At 34.8% G+C, this 23,573-nt stretch overlaps 1 long non-coding RNA gene across 1 annotated transcript; it reads right to left on the bottom strand.

Moving 5' to 3' along the window:
- Positions 1-3,570: 3,570 nt before the first annotated feature.
- On the bottom strand, positions 3,571-6,519 carry LOC122052649. Its single transcript, XR_006132069.1, has 3 exons — positions 6,336-6,519; positions 5,360-6,248; positions 3,571-5,267 (listed from the first exon to the last, which is right to left on the bottom strand). It is a non-coding gene; the product is annotated as an uncharacterized LOC122052649 (long non-coding RNA).
- Between the last annotated feature and the right edge of the window lie 17,054 nt (positions 6,520-23,573).

The raw sequence follows: 23,573 nt of genomic DNA, 5'->3' as shown, positions 1-23,573 counted from the left end.
GTCTATTATAATTTTGGATTTTAACATTTAAGCATGTATGATTTTTCAAGTTTCTACTTGTATTTTCAATTCATCGTTTTTCAATTTTAACTTTTCAAAATCTTCTAATAGGCAAGATTTGGCTAGAATTAATTTTAATTCTTTATTTTCTTTTTCAAATTTGCAACAGTCTTTAGATAATAACTTAACAAATTTAAATAATTTATTAGGAGGAAGAGATTGTACCTGACTTACCTTGTCGATCTAGTTATCCGTAGCTCCCCCTAAACTGCTGCTTTCTTCTGATGTCGCTCCTCCATCATCGATGCTCTCGATGCTCATTTCATACGAGCTTGCTTCGTTTTCGTCGTCTTGATGACTTGCCATTAATGCAAGTCCGGCAACAACTTCAACTTCTAATTCGGACGATGTTTCGTCCCACGTCACCTTTAGCGTCTTGTACTTGTTGGATTGTACATGTTTCTTATTCTTCCCTTTATTCTTGTCCTTGATCTTTAACTTAGGACAGTTGTCTTTAACGTACCCTTCTTCGTTGCAGTGGTAACATCTGATTGTTCTTTTCTTTCTACCTTGTAGATGGTTAGTTTTTCTAGATTTAAATAATTTTTTAAATTGTCTTACCATCATTATCGTTTCTTCGTCGTCCAGAGAGGATTCTAAATCTCATTCATCCATCCTTGCCTTAAAGGCAACGTTGATCTGCACATCTCGTTTCATGGACTTCAAATATTGAAAACATTTCTTCTAAGGTAACAGAATCTAAATCTTTAGAAATATAGTAAGCATCTACTAATGATGCCCACTCAGTAGATCTAGGAAATGCATTAAGCACATACCTTAGCGAATCTCGGTTGCTTACCTTTTCTCCAAGATTCGTGAGTCCGGTGATTAGTTCCTTCATTCTCGAGTGAAGATGTGCAATGATTTCTTTTGCTTCCAGTTTTATGTTGCTTAACCGATTCCTTAGCAGATCCCGTCTCACGAGCTTGACTTCTGACGTCCCTTCGTATAGCTCAAGGAACTTCTCCCAAAGCTCCTTTGTTGAGTCGTAGGTGTCAATCTGGTTGACTTTTTGTGGTGGTAGGATGCTCAGCAGATGGAACTCTGCTTTGTCATTTGCCACGAAGTCCGCATGCTCCTTCTTCGTCCACTAGTATTCTTCCTTTCCTTCGGCCTTTGGGTGCTACAAAACCAAATTTCATTATTAAAAGTAATTCAAAGTCGATTTTAAAGAATACCTCCATTTTCTTTTTCCATCTTGCGAACTCCCCCTCGAACTTTAGTGGATAGATGCTCGGTCCGGTCATCTCGTGTGCTTCTTTCGGCGGTTAGTCCTCCTGAAGCATCCTCACTCTGATACCACTTGTTAGAACCCTTGGCGGCCGACTAGAGGGGGGTGAATAGCCCCTGCACAAAACAAGCAAAAATACCTTCCTCAAACTTATAACTTAATATAATACTTGCATAAACAAAATAAGAAATAAACCAAAAAAGAAAGAGGCACAGCGAATTATTTGGTTACAACCGGAGAGGTTGTTAATCCAAGGCGAAAAAGTGCAATAACAAAATCTCCTTTAGGCGGAGAAGTCTCTTACAACATTCAAAGCTCACAAAGCAAAGCTAAACTCTAACAAACTCAAGCATAAGTATTGTTTCAAACTATTCTGCGTTGCTGTAAAGTTTTGGGAGCAAGGCTGCTTATATAACCTTGCTCAGGGTGCCTGGAAGGGTTCCAGGCACCTGTAGGGGGACAAAATTTTATCCCCTTCGTAACGGATCGCGATCAAACGTGATCCGGATAAACTTCGATTCTGGGCGCCCGAACCAGGAAAGTCAACTAAGCTGACTTTCTCAGTCCGGACCTTCCGCTCCAGTTTTGCTCGTCTCGGTCTAGGTTTTCCGCTCCGGTTCCTCTTGCTTAGGTGATCTCGGTCATCCGGAATAGGGCTCACCCGAACCCAACTTCCGGCCTTCTCGAACAAGCTTACGCTCCTAGCTTCTCGTCCCTCAGAAATGTCGCGCACCTCCTTCTCGTCCGCTAGCGTACTCTTCCGCATCACCTTGTCCCTCGGACGCACCAAGCCCGTCGGTTCTCTCCCATGACGCCCTTCTTGCTAGCTGCGTCTTTTACTCGATATCCTGTGCTCCTAAGTTTCTGCATATTTAGACACAGGATTAAACACAACAGGACCAAACCTAACTTATTTGATAATATCAAAACAACCCTGGGGTACCAACATGCATAGATCATTGCATACCCAGTGATCGACTTTATAGTCTATCCTATTACAGATAACGTTTAACGATACCAAAGTACACAACTTCTTATGTAGGGAACCGTAGTGACTTTAGGTCTAAGGACTATTCATACCAATAATCATATGAGAATGTTTATGACACTCATATAACGATCCATGAAATATTCTCATGGCGGGTCATTCAGTATATATTCTATAATATATACCCATGTATCAACCTGATATCTCATATTCATAACTTGTGAGATTAAGTCATTTGTTGACCTACATGCTACTCTCAACACATTAATATAGTCCTTACATGTTAATGCTTGACTAGGAATAGTTTAGAGTAGTGCTCTATGTATATCTATAATATTTCACTATCAATTCAATCAATTGATATGTTGTACATTAGAACCTTCTGCTCTAGGACATTATTATACTTATTCATTCGGTACTGAATTAAAATAAATATAATGACCAACTTTGCCTTTTATTGATAATGAAATATGATACAAAAGGAGCCCTTTACAATCATCTCATAATTGGTACTAGGGCTAATACTAACAATCTCCGACTAGCACTAGTGTCAATCACTGAAATATCTAATACCAGTAACCTAGTATGACCATCATGCTCCATCTGTGCCAAAGCCTTGGTCAAGAGATCTACAATGTTAGCATCGGTTGATACTCTGCATATCCTCACATCTCCTCTATCGATAATCTCTCGAATGAGATGAAATACTACTAGAAAAAATACTTTTTGAGACACGACAAAATATGTCTTAAATTATAAATTTGGTGTCTCAAAATGTTTTTGAGATGACGATGAGACGGTAATGTAGCCGTCCCCAATACAAGCGTCTCAAAAAAATATTGAAACAGTTGTACTGTCTCAAATGCCATTTAAGATGGTGATGAGACAATTGTTCAATTATCTCAAAAGTATTTAAGATGACTATTTTTTTGTCTCAAATGATATGTCTTATCCTGTGAAAAATCTAGAGACACTAAATTGAAATGGTAATGTGTCGTCTCAAATAAAAGTGAAGATAGTAAATTGTTATCTCTAATATTTTAACTTATTAGATGCACCATTTTATGATAAAAATTAATAATCTTAAAAGAACATTTACTATTGAATTGTCATTTCAAACCAAAAGGACAAATTTTCTCTTCATAAATTAAAAGTGATATATATATTATAAAATTCTAATATTTTTTAACTAACAAGTCAGTACGTAGGTTTCATGTCAACATCCATTCAATAATAGAAATATCTACATATCCATCATTAATTTGATAAGAAAAAAAATACTATTCCCATGAAAGTTACATAAGAGAAAGCCTAAAGAACAACTCCTCGTGATCTAGAGATAACTTCTATAATCTTTCTTCATCATAATCCTGAACATTAAAAAAACTTTTATTAAAGATAAAGATGATTTATAATATATACTGTTTAGAAAAATCAATAAACAAAACTGTTCAATAAGAAATCTCATCATCTAACACATAATTCTCTTTCTTGTAACTATATATATATATATATACAACACAAACATCCCTAACTTAAACAAACCTCTTCATCTGGTTCATGTGTTTGTCCTTTGTGTCTTTCAAGTTGTTGCACGTGCAAAATAGATTTATTTACAACATAAACATATGTACATTATATTGTCAAAATTATTAATAAAACCAAAAAAGATCTTATGAAAACAACTACCAATGTGCCTGTTGATTACCCAATCCTGATACATGTGAAATAATATTATCTACAACCTAAATAAAAAATATTGTACATATCAAGAGCTTCCTCACCTTCGAGGTCTTCAAACTTTAAACAACAGAATCGAGCCTTCGATTAGCAGCAACTTTACGACCAACTTGCACAAATAGGATCTTAAAGGTCTACTACTTACACTAATCGATAGAAGAGGTCACCCAATCGATGCTTAATGACACCATAAGTGATCTTTTGACCATCAGAACCTGCTTGTCTCTCTACGACCTAGTCAAAAATTAACAAAATATACAACAATTGTAAATCTTGATCCACGAGATTTAAAACAGGAAGTAGTCTAGAAGTCTTGGACTACTAGTTGAAAAGCGAAACAAGAGACCAATATATGATTGTAATAGAAAATCTTGCGAGAATTCAAATTATCTTGTGAGTTGTGGATTGATGAAAAAATCTTCATAAATTTAGATGAGCGGCTCTACTATTAATTTTAGCTTAGCCCAAGTATTTTGGACTAGTAGTTGGATATGATAGCTGGTCAATGCTTTCATGTAAATGGTAAAATATATCATAAGCTGAATTATCTATCCCACAAATGCATGTGAGTCAATTAATGATACGGTCAGAGGAGGGTGAGAAGTGACCCTCAAAACAAAGAGCTTGGGCAAGGTGGCTTCTAACATATTTCTAGTAGGAACAAAACCTAGAACACACAAAAACTAGAAAGGTGGGACTGGCCCATTGGTGTGACTTGAGTTAAATGGATTGTACATGTATGAATTCTCTAAAATGACACGTCTTTTGATAGAATTGGTTCATTTCTATATAAGAACTTTCTAGTTATAAGTGTGCTTGGGATGGTGCAATTTCAGAATGGGTGATCTCATAGGAAGCTCATCACCTTGAAGTCACATTCCATGTGGTGCAATTTTAGGATGAGTGATCTCTTGGGGGCTTCTGACCTATATGTCATATTCCATCACAGGATAAAACCGTTAATAATGTAATAAGATGTTGATTAAACTTGACAATACTTCAATGTTACTAGCACATGAAGTTACATGTCAGTCTGATAATGAAAGGGCACTATTATATTCGGAGGTTAACTGACTAATGTTGGGGTCAAAATTGAGCATCAAATCAGAGCAACACGGATAAGCTAATAATCAAAACAATAGATCATAAAGAATAGAGCAGATGAGTACCTGATTCGCCAAAGTGTTGAAGTGAATAATGTTACGCATCGTCCAAACTGATTTGTAGAATGGGTAGAACTTTTCATATCTAGTGTAGAAGTTGTTGATTGGGAACTTAACGAGATGAAAACAATTATGCTAAAGTTATGCCAATGACTGATTGTGTCAAATACAACTTACGGAGTAAATGCATTCTAGGCAAGATAATCTTCACACAGAAGATTAGCAGTCTCCAAGGTAATCTTATCTGTTTCTGCAAATGCATCTTTACCAACTAGTTGCAGTACCAGAGACAAATCAAAACAAATTTTTATGTAGTTTGGTCTTTCATAACCAGATAAAGAAACTCCAAAAATCAAAATTTCCAAAACTATGTTAGAGGTTCCAAAAATGCATCATTTTTGGATATTAAAATATGCTAAAAAATAATTTTGTGCACAATTTCGTTCAGATCATCTTCTCTTTCATATCACTTGTACCTCCATAAGATGAGGTTGTTTGTTGAGAATTGTAAGATTCCTCATGGTAAACCCAAACTCTATATTTGTTATAAAAGCCTCTAACAATAATATGCATCCTAACATCTACCTTAGAGACAAATAATGATTCTTGCAATCAAAACATGGGCAATAAATTTTGCTATCTTCAGTCTTGTCTTTGTAAGCTAACTCTAAAAATTCAACAACTTTTTTCCTATATTCTTCTGAATTCTTGTTCTTTGAATGAATCCAACTTTTTTCCATATCACTGGTCTTCATTGAAGAATAGTTTGCTGATAAAAATAATCATTTATAAAAGAAAAAGTTACTTCTTATATCACAACTAAATATTTACTACACGGATAACACTTACAAGTACAATTAAATTTTAACTAATGAAAAAATAGCACATTTTCTAAAAGTTCTCTCCAATGTGATAATGCTCTAATTTCATAATTGTCAGTATTCAGTACCTACAAACGAAATTGTAAAAAAATTAAAAGTGCATCATGACATCAAAGACAATAAGAGATATACCATGTAAATTGATTTATTGATTCATCTCCAAACATTATTCCAAGTCCAATATCCTGTATCAAAATCGAGAAAAAAAGCTGTCGGAGGCATAATTTGATGTTGGAGGCATATATCCTATATAAACATAGAGCCATAATTACCTCCAACGCTCCGGCGTGGCCTAATTGGGCAGCTCACGGGTTGGGCACGACAAGGCGAGAAGAAGAAGAAGAAAGCGGTGGCGGTGGAAGCGACGACTGTAGCGGCTGGCGGGCACGACAGGGCGAGAAGAAGACGAAGGCGGACGATGGCTTTTAGGTTTCGACGCGTGAGAAGATGAGAAGACGAGACAATGTTAATAGAAATTTAGGGGTTAGTTTTAGTTTTGATACAATATTTTATTTTCTAAAATATAATTATTTAAAAATATAATATAATATAATATAAATTCATTTTAATTTTTAAAAAAAATCTTAAAAATTCTATATAATCATATGAATTTATTTTCTTATTAACTATTAATTATATTATTATTATTTTCTTAAATAAATTTAGTTAGATTAAATTTTAATTAGTTTTAATTAATATCATCATCCTCTATATATATATATATAATAAATTTATTATTTATTCTTATTATTATGTTATTTAGTATTTTAGGCATATCCATAAAAGGTTAATACATCATTAAATATTTAATACAATTTATTTTCATAATTCTTAAATTATCAATAGTTTAAACACAAATTATAAATTAAAATTTTAATTAAGTTAAATTTATAAATATATTTTTCTATGTTATTATATATATATATATATATATATATATATATATATATATATATATATATATATATATATATATATATATAACCGTTCTATGAAATGATATTGGAACTAGAACGGTAGAGTCCATGACTATTACTGTGACCTTTTCGACGAATTATATTCAAGATAATTTGAGACAAATATTTTGTTTACCCTTTTATTTAAATGTCTTATATAATTATATTTTTAGTTGTCTTTATTAGGTGTCTTATTAGTTGAATTTGAGACAAAATCTTAAATAGTGTCTTAAATTTAATGTCTCAATATAAAATTTTGAGACATATATTATTATTGTCTTAATTATTTAGTATTTGAGACGAATTTTGTCACTGTCTTAAAATTTTTGTCTCAAAAACCTAGTTTTCTAGTAGTGAGCCACATTATATGTTTGGATCTCTAATGAGAGTGAGGTTCCTTAGCCTGTACAATAGCCTTATTATTATCACAATAGAGGTTTATTGGGTTCACTATACTAGGAACAACACCAAGCTCTATAATGAACTTCCTGATCCAAACTGCCTCTTTAGTTGTAGCTGAAGCAGCAATGTACTCGACTTCTGTCGTAGAATCAGCAACTGTGTCTTGCTTTGAACTCTTCCAGCTCATAACACCATCATTTAAGCAAAATGTTAGAATGTATACTAAAAGCCTAGCTTTTGGTATAAAACATTTATTTAGAAATAAGAATCACATTGGTCAAATGTCTACATTTGTGATAAATGTAGTTGTTCAATTAATTTATACTGTAGATAACATAGTATGTGGTGCCACATGCAGAAGATGATGTTATCAGTACCTTATAAATTATAAACAGTAGCTCACGACCAAAATGGAAAGGAACAAACCATTAGAAGGTCAAAGTGTAATTAGGTATCAGTTTATCTTGACTGTATAATTAAACTAGTACACTTAGAGTGTATTGAGTAGGACCATTTGAGGTCGTTTCTTTTATACTGACTTTATAAAGAAACAAAGACCTCGGTTATTATGGAAGTGTGTGCTCTTAATCCTAATATAATAACAAGCACATATATTTGATATTTATTTCTTTAATTTATCAATGGGTGAGATTTAGTTCGATGAATCAATAAGCCCGATAAGTTGGGAAATGGTATCACTTATAGTGTGTGTTGTTGATTATAGAAGGAAACTGTGTCCTAGAGATACTAGGTTGATAATGTCCTCAAGAGGAGCTCATAAGGATTGTCATGTTAAACTCTGCAGGTGGACCTAATCCGACATGATGATAAGGTTGAGTGGTACTACTCTTGGACTAAGATATTAATTAAATGAGTTGTCAGTAACTCACTTAATTAGTGGACATTCGATATCTTAAACACAGGGAGACTAACACACTCATAATAAGAAGGAGCCCAAAAATGTAATTTGGGATTGGTGCGGTAGTTCAATAATAGTTCTCTAGTGGAATGAATTATTATTGATAAAATTAAGTTGTGTGTTCGGGGCGAACACGGGATGCTTAATTTTATCGGGAGACCAAAACCAATTCCTCCTCTCGGTCCCTATCGTAGCCTCTTATTTATAGAGTACTATACCCACCTATACCCATCTTCTATACCCACCTAAAGGGGGTCGGCCAAGCTAGCTTGGGAACCAAGCTAGGGCCGGCCTAGGTATAAATTGGGGTGGCCGGCCCTAGCTTGAACCCAAGCTAGAGGGGCCGGCCAAATTAAATTAAAAAGAATTTTTATTTTTATTTTTATTATGTGGAAGATATAATTTATTAAAGAGAATTAAAATTAAATTATCTCTCTTGTAAAAGATCTATAAAAGATTAAAAAAAGAGATTAGATCTCTTTCCTTATTTGTAGATTGGTGAGATATTTTATTTTCTCTTTAAAAATTATTCACATATTGTAAAATTAAAATTATAGAAATTTCTTTTTAACAACCATGAAGAGATTTTGAAGAGAAATTTTAATTTTAAAATTTCCGAAAATAAATTAGAAAGTTTTAATTGTTGATTGAAACTTGTCTAATTTGATTTCATGGTGTGGCCGGCCATTAGAATTTAATTGGGGAAATTTTATTTTATTTTTCTCAATTAAATCATGTCAAGGAAATTAAGGAAATTTTATTGTAATTAAATTTCCTAATTTGCTTAGGCCAAGGAATATAAAAGAAGGGGTGAGGGTGCCTTCATGAAACACAACCTCTATTATTTCTCTCCCTCTTTTGTTCCTTGGTGTGGCCGGCCATCATCCTCTCCCTCTCTTCCTCTTGTGGTGGCCGAACCTCTCTCTCCCCTTGGAGCTCTTGTGGTGGCCGGATACTACTTGGAGAAGAAGAAGAAGAAGGAGAGAAAGCTAGCATCTCTTGGAGCTTGGTTGGTGTTTTGATCTTCTTCCTTGGTGAAGCTTCCTTATTGTTGGCCGAACCTAGCTAGGAGGAGAAGAAGGTGGTTGATGGTTTCTCATCTCGGAAGATCGTTGCCCACACAACGTCCGAGGTTAGAAAAGGAATATGGTAGAAGATCAAGAGGTCTTTCTAGAAGGTATAACTAGTAATTTTTCTTTTCCGCATCATGCTAGTTATTTATGGAAATAATACCAAATACAAGAGGCTTACGTTCTAGTATTTCAAATATGTTTTTCGAAGTTGTGTTCTTTTGTTTTTTTTTCCCCTTGTGATTTGATTGTTCTTTTTGGTTAACCTAAAGTTATTTTAGGAAATTAAATATTAGATTTCTATAAAAGGTTTTGTCTAGTCGGTGGTGGTTGCTCCCATATCCAAGAAGGTCATGTGCCTCGCCACGTCAGTACTGGGAACCAATTATGGAAATTAATATTTAATAGAATTAATAACTTAAGATGACTTGGGTCGAACGTGTTAAGTTCCGCAGGAGATCCAAGTCAAAACCTAAAAGAACAAATAGATTAAGTTTTGGATCAAACGTCTTAAGTTCCGCAGGCGATCCAAAATTTAATTTAAAAGAACACATGGTAGCTAGGAAAAGGTTCAGACCTTTGTACAAAATTTTTGTACAGTGGAACCTCTAGGTTTTCCGAGTAGCAACCAACAATTGGTATCAGAGCTAGGGTTTTGCCTCTGTGTATTTGGTATTAGTTTAATTATGCACATGTCATACATAATTTAAGCAGGTTAATAGTAGGATGTGCTAACTTTGTGGATGCAGGATCCAACTATTATGACTTATAGTTATTATGTGTGTGATTGGACCCTTGGGCATGTCAAGGGCATTTTATTGTGTGTGCATGATTGTATTATAAAATACAGCAGGAGTTGTATTTAGTTTTATTAGGATTTTATTTTTGATCTAGTTATATGTACATTCCTTTTATGGAATATAGGATCGATGGATGTAAATTTTATTTTATGTTCGATCTAGTTTACATGTACATTCCTTCGAGGAATATAGGATCAAAATGTAAAATTCTATTTATGTCGCGGATCGAATCTTGCAAAGCGTGGAACCTTCTAAGGACCAGAGGCGCAGCGGAACTAGGAGCAAGATTGATGCGACAACTAGACCCGGTGGCAGTGGCCAAATATGGCAGTAGCTTGGGATGACAACACACGGAGGACAACAAGAGATAAAAGCCATAATAGTTGAAAATTAGATTTTCTATTTATTGCTTTTTATATTGTGCTGTGTGTGCATATTAGTTTACATATTTAGTAGGATAGTATAGTTAAAATTCCTCATTTATAAATAACTAAGTGGGAGAGGGATTTTTAAGTAAATCTCATGGTCTCCATTACTGGTTTGTAAGTGATGCAAATAAGCTTGTGCGTTGGCTCTGAGTGCCTTCCTCCATAACGGATGAGCTTGTTTGTGGATCACTAGAACAGACTTCCATTTTTGGATGACTATAGGAAGTTAATTAAGAGCGTGTGATCTTCCCCAACGGAAGGGGCATAATCTTATTAATGGACTTAGTGTCAAGTAATGGTATACACTTAGACACATCTAATAGTATCCTCCCCATCGGAGTCACTGCTATTATTTGTGTGACCAAATGATACCAACTATTAATTTTATTTGTCAAAAAGTTAGGTTGACAAGATAATAAAATTAATGGGTTAAAACCCTCCTTTTACAAATGTTGAATTTGTATACGTCCACACTAACGTGGCATACAAAATTCACGGTGTTTGAGGTGTTGGTGAATTTAAATAATATTGTTTGAGGAATCAATATTTTTTAAATTCAAAAGTTTTTGACCAAATATTTGATCAAACACAGATCAACTATTAATTTTATTCGTCATAAAGTAAAGTTGACGAGATAATAAAATTAATGAATAAAATCTTCTCTTCGATTTTGTATACGTCCACACTATCGTGGCATACAAAATTCATGGGGATTTTTAAGGAGTTGATCTTGACCAAGTATTTTTGTGATTCTTAGGATTTAAAATGTTTATCAATCCCCTAGTAGTCATACTATAAGAAAGACTTTGTAATCCCAATTGTAATTATTGGAAATAGGACTTGGACATTAAGGTAAACTGTCTTCTTAGAACTAAGAACAATATATGTGTATTTAATTCATTAGTTGAAACATGTTTAGTGGTGTTATCTACCAGAACCTAGAGTGTAGATACAGATGTCATTAATCATGTCCGCAATTCATTGTAGGGTTCCAGGAAACCCGGCAACTAAATGAAAATTAAAACACTGTCTACATGGGCACTACTGTAAAAATGGTAGCTGTTGCAGTGGGAGATGTTTATCTTTTGATAAAGAATAAAACATGGATTTTTTGAGTAATTGTCTTTACGCACCAAGTTTAGAAAGAACTAGTTTTCAGTTTCTAAACTATTCAAAGAACTTGATATTCTGCCTCTTTTAATAACAAAGTTGTTATTAAGAAAAAGAGGGAAGTTATCTGTTCTGGTACGTTGGTTGGCAATTTATAAATCCAATAACTCTCTCGATGCAACAAATGTAATTAGTAACACATCTTCTAACTTTAAGAGAAAGTAACCTTTGAAAATGAACCAATTATATCTTTGGCTTCTAAGGCTAGGTTATATTAACTTGAGTAGGATTCATTGGTAGCTGATGAACTTTTGGGTTCATTAGCAGTGGAAATCTTTCCAACCTACGAGTCTTACTTGGAAGGAAAAATAACCAAGAAGCTTTTAAGTCTAAGGGGTATGGAGTCAAAGATATGTTGAAATTGGTTCATTCTGATTTGTGTGATCTTATGACTATCTAGACAAGAGGTAGTATTGAATATTTCGTCTATTTTATAGACAACTATTCAAGATACAAATAAATTTACTTAATGTACCGCAAGACTAAGTACTTTGATTTGTTCAAAGAGTACAAGGCTGATGCGGAGAAATGTTAAAGTAAAAGTCACTATGATAAGATCGTAGTGGCAAGTACCTCTTGGGAGAATTTAGGAGTCACTTATCAGAAGTAGGGATTCAATCCCAACTAACTGCACTTGGTATACCCCAACAGAATGGTGTAGAAAAAGGAAGGTATAGGACTCTTATGGAAATAAGTAGATTGATGAGTTATTTAGAATATTACCAAAATCATTTTAAGGATATACTCTGGAAACGAAAATGAATATAGTACCTTCCAAAGACAGAACTCTCTACTCATATAGAATTGCTGAATAGGCGTAAGCCTATTTCGAAGCATATTCGGATTCGGGTAGTCCAGCACATATGCAGAAGAGAGACAATGATAGGACAGGAATTCACTTGTTTGTGGGTTATCCTAGAGAAATGAAAGTAGGTTTATAGTCTTAAAAATCAGAAGGTCATTGTTAGCATCAATGACCGATTTTTAGAAAAGGACTATGTAATAAACCATGTGCCCATAAGAAAATTTGTTCTTAAGGAAATAATAAAAGACATGTCTAATCTAGTACCAACTGTACAAGATGAGATACCACAAGGAAACTGCAACACATATCACAAATGATACACAATTGCAGAAAGTGTCTTGTCGTAGTGGGAGGGTTGTTAGGCAACCTAAAAAGATTCATGTTTTGGGAGAGTTTTTGGACTCGATCCCTGGAGGACATGAACCTGATCTCCGGACATATGACGAAACACTCCAAGATAAAGATGCAACATCTTGGCAAAGAGTAATGAATAACAGAATTAGAATATATGTATTCTAATAAAATCTGGAAGCTTGTAGAACCACCAAATGGTGTAAAAGCCTTTGGGTGTTAAAAGGTCTATAATACGAAAAGAGGGATAGAAAGGAAGGTAGTAACTTTCAAAGCAAGGCTTGATGAAAAAGGAAACTTTTTCACTGGTAGTAATGCTTAAGTCTATCCGGATTCTTTTATCTATTTGGCAAGTGGATGTCAAGACAACATTCCTTAATGGAAGTCTTGATGAAAGCATTCATATAAAGCAACCAGAAGGGTTCATTGCAAAGGGCTAAGAGCATCTTGTGTGCAAGCTTAGTCAGTCTATGGACTGAGGCAAAGCTTCAAGGTCTTGGAATATCCGGTTTATCAAAGTAATCCAGACCTATGGATTTATTGAGTAAACGGATAAGTCTTGTGTATACAAAAGGTGTGATGGAAACGTGGTGGTATTTCTTGTACTATACGTAGATAGCATTTTTGGTAGTTGGAAACAATATCAAAATATTGTCAGAAGTAGGGGTATGGTTGTCCAAATAATTCGATATAAAGGACTTGGGAGAATGTATATATTCTTGAGATCAAAGTAATAAGGGATCGCAAGAAAAGAATATTTTACTTATCCCAAGCTTCATACATCGGAAAAATCCTTGCTCGTTTTAAGCATGCAAAACTCCAAGAAAGGTTTCTTACCTTTTCAGGATGGAGTAACTTTATCTAAAGATATGTCTCTGTAGACATCAAAGGAGATAAAGGAAATAAAGGCAGTTCTTTATGCTTCGGCTGTCGGAAGCCTAATGTATGCTACGAGATCAGAAATCTGTTTTGCCAAGGGCATAGTTAGCAGATATCAAAGTAACCCTGGACAAGGACAGTGGACTGCAGTAAAGCATATATTGAAGTACCTTAGAGGCACTAGAGATTATATGCTAGCTCACAAGGCAGTTAATTTGGTTCTTGTGGGTTGCATGGATTTTGACTTCCAATCGGATAGGAACAATAATAAGTCAACCTCGGGGTTTTGTGTTTACTTTAGGAGGAAAAGTCATAACTATGGAAGAGTGATAAGCATAGGTGTTTTTCTGGACTCCACCATAGAAGCTGAGTATATGGCAAGCCTCTGAGGTAGTCATAAAAGCTGAATGACTTAATAACCTCAAGATAGACTTAGATATGATTTCTAGTTTGTCCAAAGATTATTACAATTTATTGTAATAATAATGGTGCAGTAGCAAACTCGAAGAAACCATGAGTCTATAAGGCAAGTAAACACAATAGAGTGCAAGTACTATCCAATACGAGAAATTGTATAACGAGGAGAAGTTGTTGCCGCCTAGATTGCATCAAATGATAACCTAAGGTCCTTAAGGCAAGAGCTTTTTGAAAGGCATGGGAATCAGATGTATGGCAGCAGATATGGCAGCTTAGTCTTTTAGTATAAGTGGGAGATTGTTAGAATGTATACTAAAAGCCTAGCTTTTGATATAAAACATTTATCTAGAAATAAGAATCACATTGGTCAAATGTCTACATTTGTGATAAATGTAGTTGTTCAATTAATTTATACTATAGATAACATAGTATGTGATGCCATATGCAGAAGATGATGTTATCAGTACCTTATAAATTATAAACAGTAGCTCACGACCAAAATGGAAAGGAACAAACCATTAGAAGGTTGTAGTGTAATTAGGTATCAGTTTATCTTGACTGTATAATTACACTAATACACTTAGAGTGTATTGAGTAGGACCATTTGAGGCCGTTTCTTTTATACTGACTTTATAAAGAAACAAAGACCTCGGTTATTATGGAAGTGTGTGCTCTTAATCCTAATATAATAACAAGCACATATATTTGATATTTATTTCTTTAATTTATCAATGGGTGAGATTTAGTTCGATGAATCAATAAGCCCGATAAGTTGGGAAATGACATCACTTACAGTGTGTGTTGTTGATTATAGAAGGAAACTGTGTCCTAGAGATACTAGGTTGATAATGTCCTCAAGAGGAGCTCATAAGGATTGTCATGTTAAACCCTGCAGGTGGACCTAATTCGACATGATGATAAGGTTGAGTGGTACTACTCTTGGACTAAGATATTAATTAAATGAGTTGTCAGTAACTCACTTAATTAGTGGACATTCGATATCTTAAACACAGGGAGACTAACACACTCATAATAAGAAGGAGCCCAAAAATGTAATTTGGGATTGGTGCGGTAGTTTAATAATAGTTCTCTAGTGGAATGAATTATTATTGATAAAATTAAGTTGTGTGTTCGAGGCGAACACGGGATGCTTAATTTTATCGGGAGACCAAAACCAATTCCTCCTCTCGGTCCCTATCGTAGCCTCTTATTTATAGAGTACTATACCCACCTATACCCACCTTCTATACCCACCTAAAGGGGGCCGGCCAAGCTAGCTTGGGAACCAAGCTAAAGGGGGCCGGCCAAGCTAGCTTGGGAACCAAGCTAGAGGGGTCGACCAAATTAAATTAAAAAAGAATTTTAATTTTAATTTTTATTATGTGGAAGATATAATTTATTAAAGAGAATTAAAATTAAATTATCTCTCTTGTAAAAGATCTACAAAAGATTAAAGAAAGAGATTAGATTTCTTTCCTTATTTGTAGATTGGTGAGATATTTTATTTTCTCTTTAAAAATTATTCACATATTGTAAAATTAAAATTATAGAAATTTCTTTTTATCAACCATGAAGAGATTTTGAAGAGAAATTTTAATTTTAAAATTTCTGAAAATAAATTAGGAAGTTTTAATTATTGATTGAAACTTGTCTAATTTGATTTCATGGTGTGGCCGGCCATTAGAATTTAATTGGAGAAATTTTATTTTATTTTTCTCAATTAAATCATGTCAAGGAAATTAAGGAAATTTTATTGTAATTAAATTTCCTAATTTGCTTAGGCCAAGGAATATAAAAGAAGGAGTGAGGGTGCCTTCATGAGACACAACCTCTATTATTTCTCTCCCTCTTTTGTTCCTTGGTTTGGTCGGCCATCATCCTCTCCCTCTCTTCCTCTTGTGGTGGCCGAACCTCTCTCTCCCCTTGGATCTCTTGTGGTGGCCGGATACTACTTGGAGAAGAAGAAGAAGAAGGAGAGAAAGCTAGCATCTCTTGGAGCTTGGTTTGTGTTTTGATCTTCTTCCTTGGTGAAGCTTCCTTATTGTTGGCCGAACCTAGCTAGGAGGAGAAGAAGGTGGTTGGTGGTTTCTCATCTCGGAAGATCGTTGCCCACACAACGTCCGAGGTTAGAAGAGGAATACGGTAGAAGATCAAGAGGTCTTTCTAGAAGGTATAACTAGTGATTTTTCTTTTCCGCATCATGCTAGTTATTTATGGAAATAATACCAAATACAAGAGGCTTACGTTCTAGTATTTCGAATATGTTTTTCGAAGTTGTGTTCTTTTGTTTTTTTTTCCCCTTGTGATTTGATTGTTCTTTTTGGTTAACCTAAAGTTATTTTAGGAAATTAAATATTAGATTTCTATAAAAGGTTTTGTCTAGTCGGTGGTGGTTGCTCCCATATCCAAGAAGGTCATGTGCCTCACCACGTCAGTACTGGGAACCAATTATGGAAATTAATATTTAATGGAATTAATAACTTATGGTGACTTGGGTCGAACGTGTTAAGTTCCGTAGGAGATCCAAGTCAAAACCTAAAAGAACAAATAGATTAAGTTTTGGATCAAACGTGTTAAGTTCCGCAGGCGATTCAAAATTTAATTTAAAAGAACACATGGTAGCTAGGAAAAGGTTCAGACCTTTGTATAAAATTTTTGTACAGTGGAACCTCTAGGTTTTCCGAGTAGCAACCAACACAAAATTCATATCCTGACTGTGATCTGTAATCATTCTTGTTAGTTTGGAAGCTAGCATCGGTGTAACCCTTTATAACAAGCTCTTCATCTTCTCCAAAAATCAAGAAATAATCTTGAGTTCTTCTCAAGTAATATTCTTGACTGATATCTAGTGGCCTTCACCTGGATCTAATTGGTATCTGCTTGTCATACTTAATGCATACGAGACATCTGGGTGAATACAAAGCATGACGCACATGATAGACCCTATAGCAGATGTATAAGGAATCTGTTCTATGCAGTCCCTTTCTTCCTTAGAAGAAGGGAATTGAGTTTTCGAAAGACTGACATCATGTGATATTGGCAGGAATCCCGTCTTGGAATGTTGCATGATAAAATGTTTAAGCACCTTGTCAATATATGTACTCTGACTTAGACCAAGCAATTTCTTAGATCTATCTCTATAAATCTTGATGCCTAAAATATAGGCTACTTCACCTAAGTCCTTCATTAAAAAATAATTCCCAAACCAAGTCTTCACTAATTGAAGAGTAGGGATATCATATCCAATAAGAAGTATGTCATCTACATACAATATGAGAAAGATGGTTGTGCTCCCACTAATCTTCTTGTAGACACAAGGTTCATCTTCATTCTTGATGAAACCAAATGCTTTGATTGTATCATCGAATTGAAGATTCCAGCTTATAGAATCTTTCTTTAACCCATAAATGGATCGTTGCAACTTACATACCTTTCTAGCATGCTCTGGATCGACAAAACCCTCAGGTTGTGTCATGTACACATTGTCGAGTAAATTTCCATTAAGAAATACAGTTTTGACATCCATCTGTCATATCTCATAATTATAGTAAGCTGCAATAGCAAGTATAATCCGAATAGACTTAAACATCACAATTGGCGAAAAAGTTTCATCATAGTCTATACCATGAATCTGCTTAAATCCTTTAGCCGCCAATCTACCTTTATAGGTATGCATATGACCATCCATGTCAGTCTTTATCTTGAAAATCCACTTACACCCAATGAGTTTGATCCCTTCAGGTGGATCAACCAAAGTACATACTTGGTTAGTGTACATGGATTCCATTTTGGATCTCATGGCTCTAGTCATTTCTCAAAATCTGGGCCCTGTACAACTTCTTAATAAGATGTAGGCTCGTTGAGACCAACTAGCACTATATCAACGTTGTCAGATAAGAGAAAAGAATATCTCTCAGGTTGATGATGGGTCCTATCAGATTTGTGTAAAGCTTGTGTTACTTGAATAGGTTGTTGCTCCACAACTTCCTGTGGTGTAACAAAATCATGATCCACAACATCTTGTGGTTCCTATTGAGTTTCCATCAAGGTGTCAGTGCTAGTTTGTATATCTTGAATATTTTCAAGATCGACTTTACTCCCACTAGTTTTTCTAAAAACAAATTCCTTTTCTAGAAAGACACTAGTTTCGGCAACAAACACTTTGCCTTGTGTGGAATTATAAAAGTAATATCCCTTTGTTTCCATGGGATATCCTACAAAATAGCACTTATCCAATTTGGGTCCTAGTTTATCTGAGACTTATCATCAAACGTAAGCCTCACAATCCTAAATATTCATGAAAGATATTTTGGGATTCTTCTCAGTCCATATCATATATGATGTCTTTATGACAGCCTTAGATATAACGTGGTTAAGTGTGAAAGCGGTCGTCTCTAGAGCATGCCCCCCGAAGGAAGTAGAAAGATTTGTATGACTCATCATTGATCGTCCCATATCTAATAAAGTATGATTTCTCATTTCTGATACATCATTCCATTGTGATATTCTAGGTGGAGTGAGTTGAGATATGATCCTACACTCAACAAGATAGTCATGAAATTCTTGGCTAAGGTATTCCCTATCTCGATCTGATCGAAGTATTTTAATACTCTTACCAAGTTAATTTTATACTTCATTCTTGAATTCTTTAAATTTTTCAATGGATTCTGACTTATGTTTCATCAGATACACGTAGCCGTACCTACTGATATCATCAGTAAAAGTAATGAAGTAATGATAATCTTCTCTAGCTGTTATTCTGAAAGGGCCACATACATCACTATGTATGAGTCCTAACAAGTCATTAGCCACTGCACTGTGTCCACTAAATGGAGTCTTGTCATCTTACCTTGAAAACAAGATTTACATACCTCATATGATTCAAAATCAAATGAGTCCAAAAGTCTATCCTTCTGGAGTTGGGATATGCGACTCTCATTTATATGACTTAAGCGACAATGTCAGAGATATGTTTGGTTCAAATCCTTATAGATTGGGTTGTCAAAGTCTAGAATATAGAGTCCATTCACAATATGTGCACTATAATAGAACATTTTATCAAAATAAATAGAACAATATTTGTCCTTTATTACAAATGAAAAACTTTTCTTGTCCAAACAAGAAACAGAGATAATATTCTTAATCAAGGCAAACACATAACAATACTCTTCAAGTTCTAAAGCAAGCCTAGTAGGGAAAGATAAGGAATATGTTCCTACAGCTATAGCAACAACTTTTGCGTCATTGCCTACTCGTAGGTCTACTTTGCCCTTTGTCAATGTTCTACTATTTCTCAGCCTCTGCACATTAGTATAAATGTGAGATGCATCCTCGGTATCTAATACCCATGAAGAAGAAATAGATAGATTGACTTCTATAACATATATATAACATATATACCTGAAGCAGAAGTCTCACTTCTCTTCCTTTTCAGTTCCTCTAGGTACACCTTGCAATTCCTCTTCCAGTGTTCGATTTTACTACAGTGGAAGCAGGTTTTTTCCTTAGCAACCCCACCTTTAGGTTTTAGTGCATGAGTCTTCTCCTTGCCTTTAGCTTGGGTCTTACCCTTACTTTTAGGCTTCCACTTGCCCTTTGCCCTTTGACACCATCAAAATGACACTAGGCTTTTCCTTCTTAAGTTTGAGTTCAGCGGTTCTCAACATGCTCAACATCTCAGGTAGTGGTTTGTCAATTTCATTCATATTGTAGTTCATGATAAATTGACTGTAGCTCTCAGGTAATGACTGCAGAATAAGGACAGTGACCAATTCTTGGCCTAGTGGGAATTCTAATCTTTGTAGATTCTCCGCATACCCGATCATTTGAGCACATAAGGCCCTACGAGACTTCCTTCTTGCATTTTGCACTGAAATAGTATCTTAGAGATCTCAAATCTCTCATATCTTGCTTGTCCTTAATATAGTTGTCTAAGATGTTCAACCATATCATAAGCATCCATGTTCTCATGTTGCTTCTGAAGCTCAGAGTTCATAGTGGCGAGTATAAGACATGATACACCTAATGAATCATCTTGAAACTTCTTGTAAGTATCCTTATCAACTCTAGTGGTAGTAGTAGGAGGTACTTCAGGAATGAGCTGCTCTATGACATACAATTTTCTTTCTTGCTTGAGAACTATTCTCAAATTTCTGTATCAGCCCAAGAAGTTATCTCCATTTAGCTTGTCCTTATCAAGGACAGATCACAAAGAGAGGGTATTCGACGTATTTGACGAAATGGTAATATACAACAATAAAATATAAAAATAAATATCATATTTAGATCATTTAATTAGGTCTTTAATTAAATGATTCCTCCACTGAACTATAAAGCCTGATAGGAGTAAGTCATGGATGTGGTTTGACCCACACTACTAGCTCTAAATCTAATCGTGATGACATTCATATGGGATAAGATCTATATTATACTTTATCTTGAATTAGCTTTGGCTAATCGCCCAAGACGCATATAATGTAGGTAGGCAACTTGTGTCAATTACATCAAATGTAACTCTTGCATAGCTAAATGAACAAGACTATTTATTCATTTGCCCATATTATGAAATCCATATTATAACTCATCTTGAGTTAGTTTTGGCTAATCGCCCAAGATTAGTATAATTTGAATTACATCGTATGGGATATGTCTCTAAGTTCTCAATCTAATTGATGTAACTTAATTAAGTCGCGCCCAAAGTTTAATAGTCGGACATCACAATTGTCTTGTCGTACTCTAGCAAGATAAATTGAGTCATTTTACTTTGGCAAAACCTGACTCCAATTGATCGAGCTAGAAGTGAGTACCAAACTTTGGTAGGCATATATTAAAATGACTTAATTATTATTAAACTACACATGTATCGTATACAATAATGGCACACATCAACATATATGCTAAATTAAACGTGACATGGTTATGGCTCCATCATCTACGATCCTCTCAAACCAATGAGAAGATCGAAAGGTCAACCTAAGTCTAAGTATCTTCTCCAAGTGCTTCCTTGGCTGCCGTGTGTTGTTGTCCTTCTCCCTTTTTCACCATCATCTAGTAGATTAATTTCTCTAATTTATACATTACAAAACCTAAAGAAATCTCAAGTTATATTCGTGGATAGTCTAAATTTATAACAAGAGTGATAAATGATGAAGACACGACGCGCATGCCATATTATGAATTACAATACACATTTAATCACATTGGGGTTAAAGGTCATAACCATGCACCATATTATATATATATTCACAATATCCTTATAACATAAATCTACTATGATTTCAACAATTAATTATGAGCCGTAACGCCATGGTTAGCGGGCGAGAGTCAAGGGGGCAGCACCCCCTGGCGAAAAATTATTTCGTATACTCATTGTATGAGTTGTTGCCATATTCGAGACTTTACAACCCATAAAAATCGAGAGACCATGTTGTTCACAATACTTTGGCCGAGACCACCTTGTTGTTCACAACTTCTATTGGCCAAAATCTTGGAAGTATATTTCTATCAAACGAAATAGGCTATAGTACTCACTCATTACAAGTATGAAGATGTTATATCCTTTAGTTTGTTCATATACTCACTGTTTCATTCACAACAGAAAACCCATAAATATGCAAATCACAATAAACCTATTATGCAATTTCTACATCACATATAAAATCTAACAACTTAGTATATGTCTTCGCAAGTGACTTTGATACCATTGTAAGGAACTAGGACGCTAAACACACAGAAAGCACAACAGAAAATATCTAGTTCCTATCAGAAGATTCATGTGAAAGAAGAAAACATATACTAAGTTTTAACATGATAGGGGGTTATACCTTTGATGCGTGTACTCGATCTCCTGATAGCTAGGATCTCAGTATGATCACGTGTCCATGTCTCATTCAGTATCCACATGAACACAAGAAAATGGAGAAGACCAACACTTAAAGTTGTGCTAGCAACTCTCTAATGAGTTTCAGCCAAAGAAAGAGAGGAGAAGAAGATGAATGAATTCACCGTTAAAAATGAGAGAAATAATGCTTTTTGTACTTCATCCAATGAAAATACTTAATGAGTATTAATTCACTTAATGACGTTTAATGAGCATTAACACTCCATCAAGGCCATTTTTGAACTCTTCATTTTTTAATTCAATTTTGAAATTGAATGAATTTTGAAATTAACTCTTCTAATGTTTCATTAATCTCCATTACTCCTTTTATTGAATGAATTCACTTGAGTTTAACTCAAGCCTAATTCAAATTAGATTGAATCCATATGGTTGGATTCACTTGAGTCTAACTTAATGATTCTAATTTGGATGTGTCAATCATCTCATAATTAACTCTTAGAGCTAATACTAACATTTTTGGAGTGACTTGACTCGGATGTTGGATTTTGCCAGTTTTCTAGATAAATAAGAAATTAAATTTTGTAATCTAATTATTGACAGGCTTACAGTAGAATCGTCTTCTGTGCTAGATTTAGATTCGTTGCTTTGCTCGGTCTCGGCTTTATTCTCGGACTTGACTTCAGATTTAGTCTCAGCAATGTGAGCTTGTATCGTTAATGCCAATAAGCTTGGTAATTGAGTTTGTTCTTCTTTGTCTAACTCTTCTGATAACCTGGACCACGTTGCCTTTAATGTCTTCCTTCTTCCTTGCTTTATGTTTGGACACTCCGCCTTGTAGTGTCCTTTCTTATTGCACCCATAGCAGGTCACTTCAGACTTAGGCTTCGAGGTTTGATTCGTACCCGTTTGGTTGCCCTTTGATTGGATCATCCTCTTCTTCTTTAGCATTTTTCAAACTAGGTTGACTAGTTTGTAGGTGAACTCCTCGTTGTCTTTAGAATCCAATTCATCTTCGGATTCGAGTTGGTACTTAGGTTTCGGCTTCTTGTTTGTGAGTTTCCCTGCAAACAACGCAATATCTTTCTTTGCCTGAGTAGTATTAATAGCTTGTTCATGCAATTCAAACTCAGAAAATAACTCATCTAGCCTAATAATTAAAAGATATTTGGATACTTTGTAAGCATCTGCCATAGATGCTCGCAAAGTGTTTCTTGAGAAAGCATTTAATGTGTACCTTATAACATCACGATTCTCCACTTTTTAATTTATCTGATCGCGTGGAGTCCGTTGAGTAGGTCTTAAATCTGAGCATGTAATTGGCTTGCCGGTTCATCATTCTATATTTTAATATTATATAACTTATTTAAAATAAGGTTGTGTTTACTTACTTTTGCATTGGAGGTGCCCTCGTGTAGTTCGATCAATTTCTCATATAGATCCTTTGCACTTGAGAATGGACTGACTCGGTTCAAT

The sequence above is a fragment of the Zingiber officinale genome, chromosome 3A, assembly GCF_018446385.1.
Source record: "Zingiber officinale cultivar Zhangliang chromosome 3A, Zo_v1.1, whole genome shotgun sequence".
In the NCBI taxonomy this organism is placed as follows: domain Eukaryota; kingdom Viridiplantae; phylum Streptophyta; class Magnoliopsida; order Zingiberales; family Zingiberaceae; genus Zingiber; species Zingiber officinale.
This window is presented reverse-complemented; position numbering and strand designations above follow the sequence as displayed.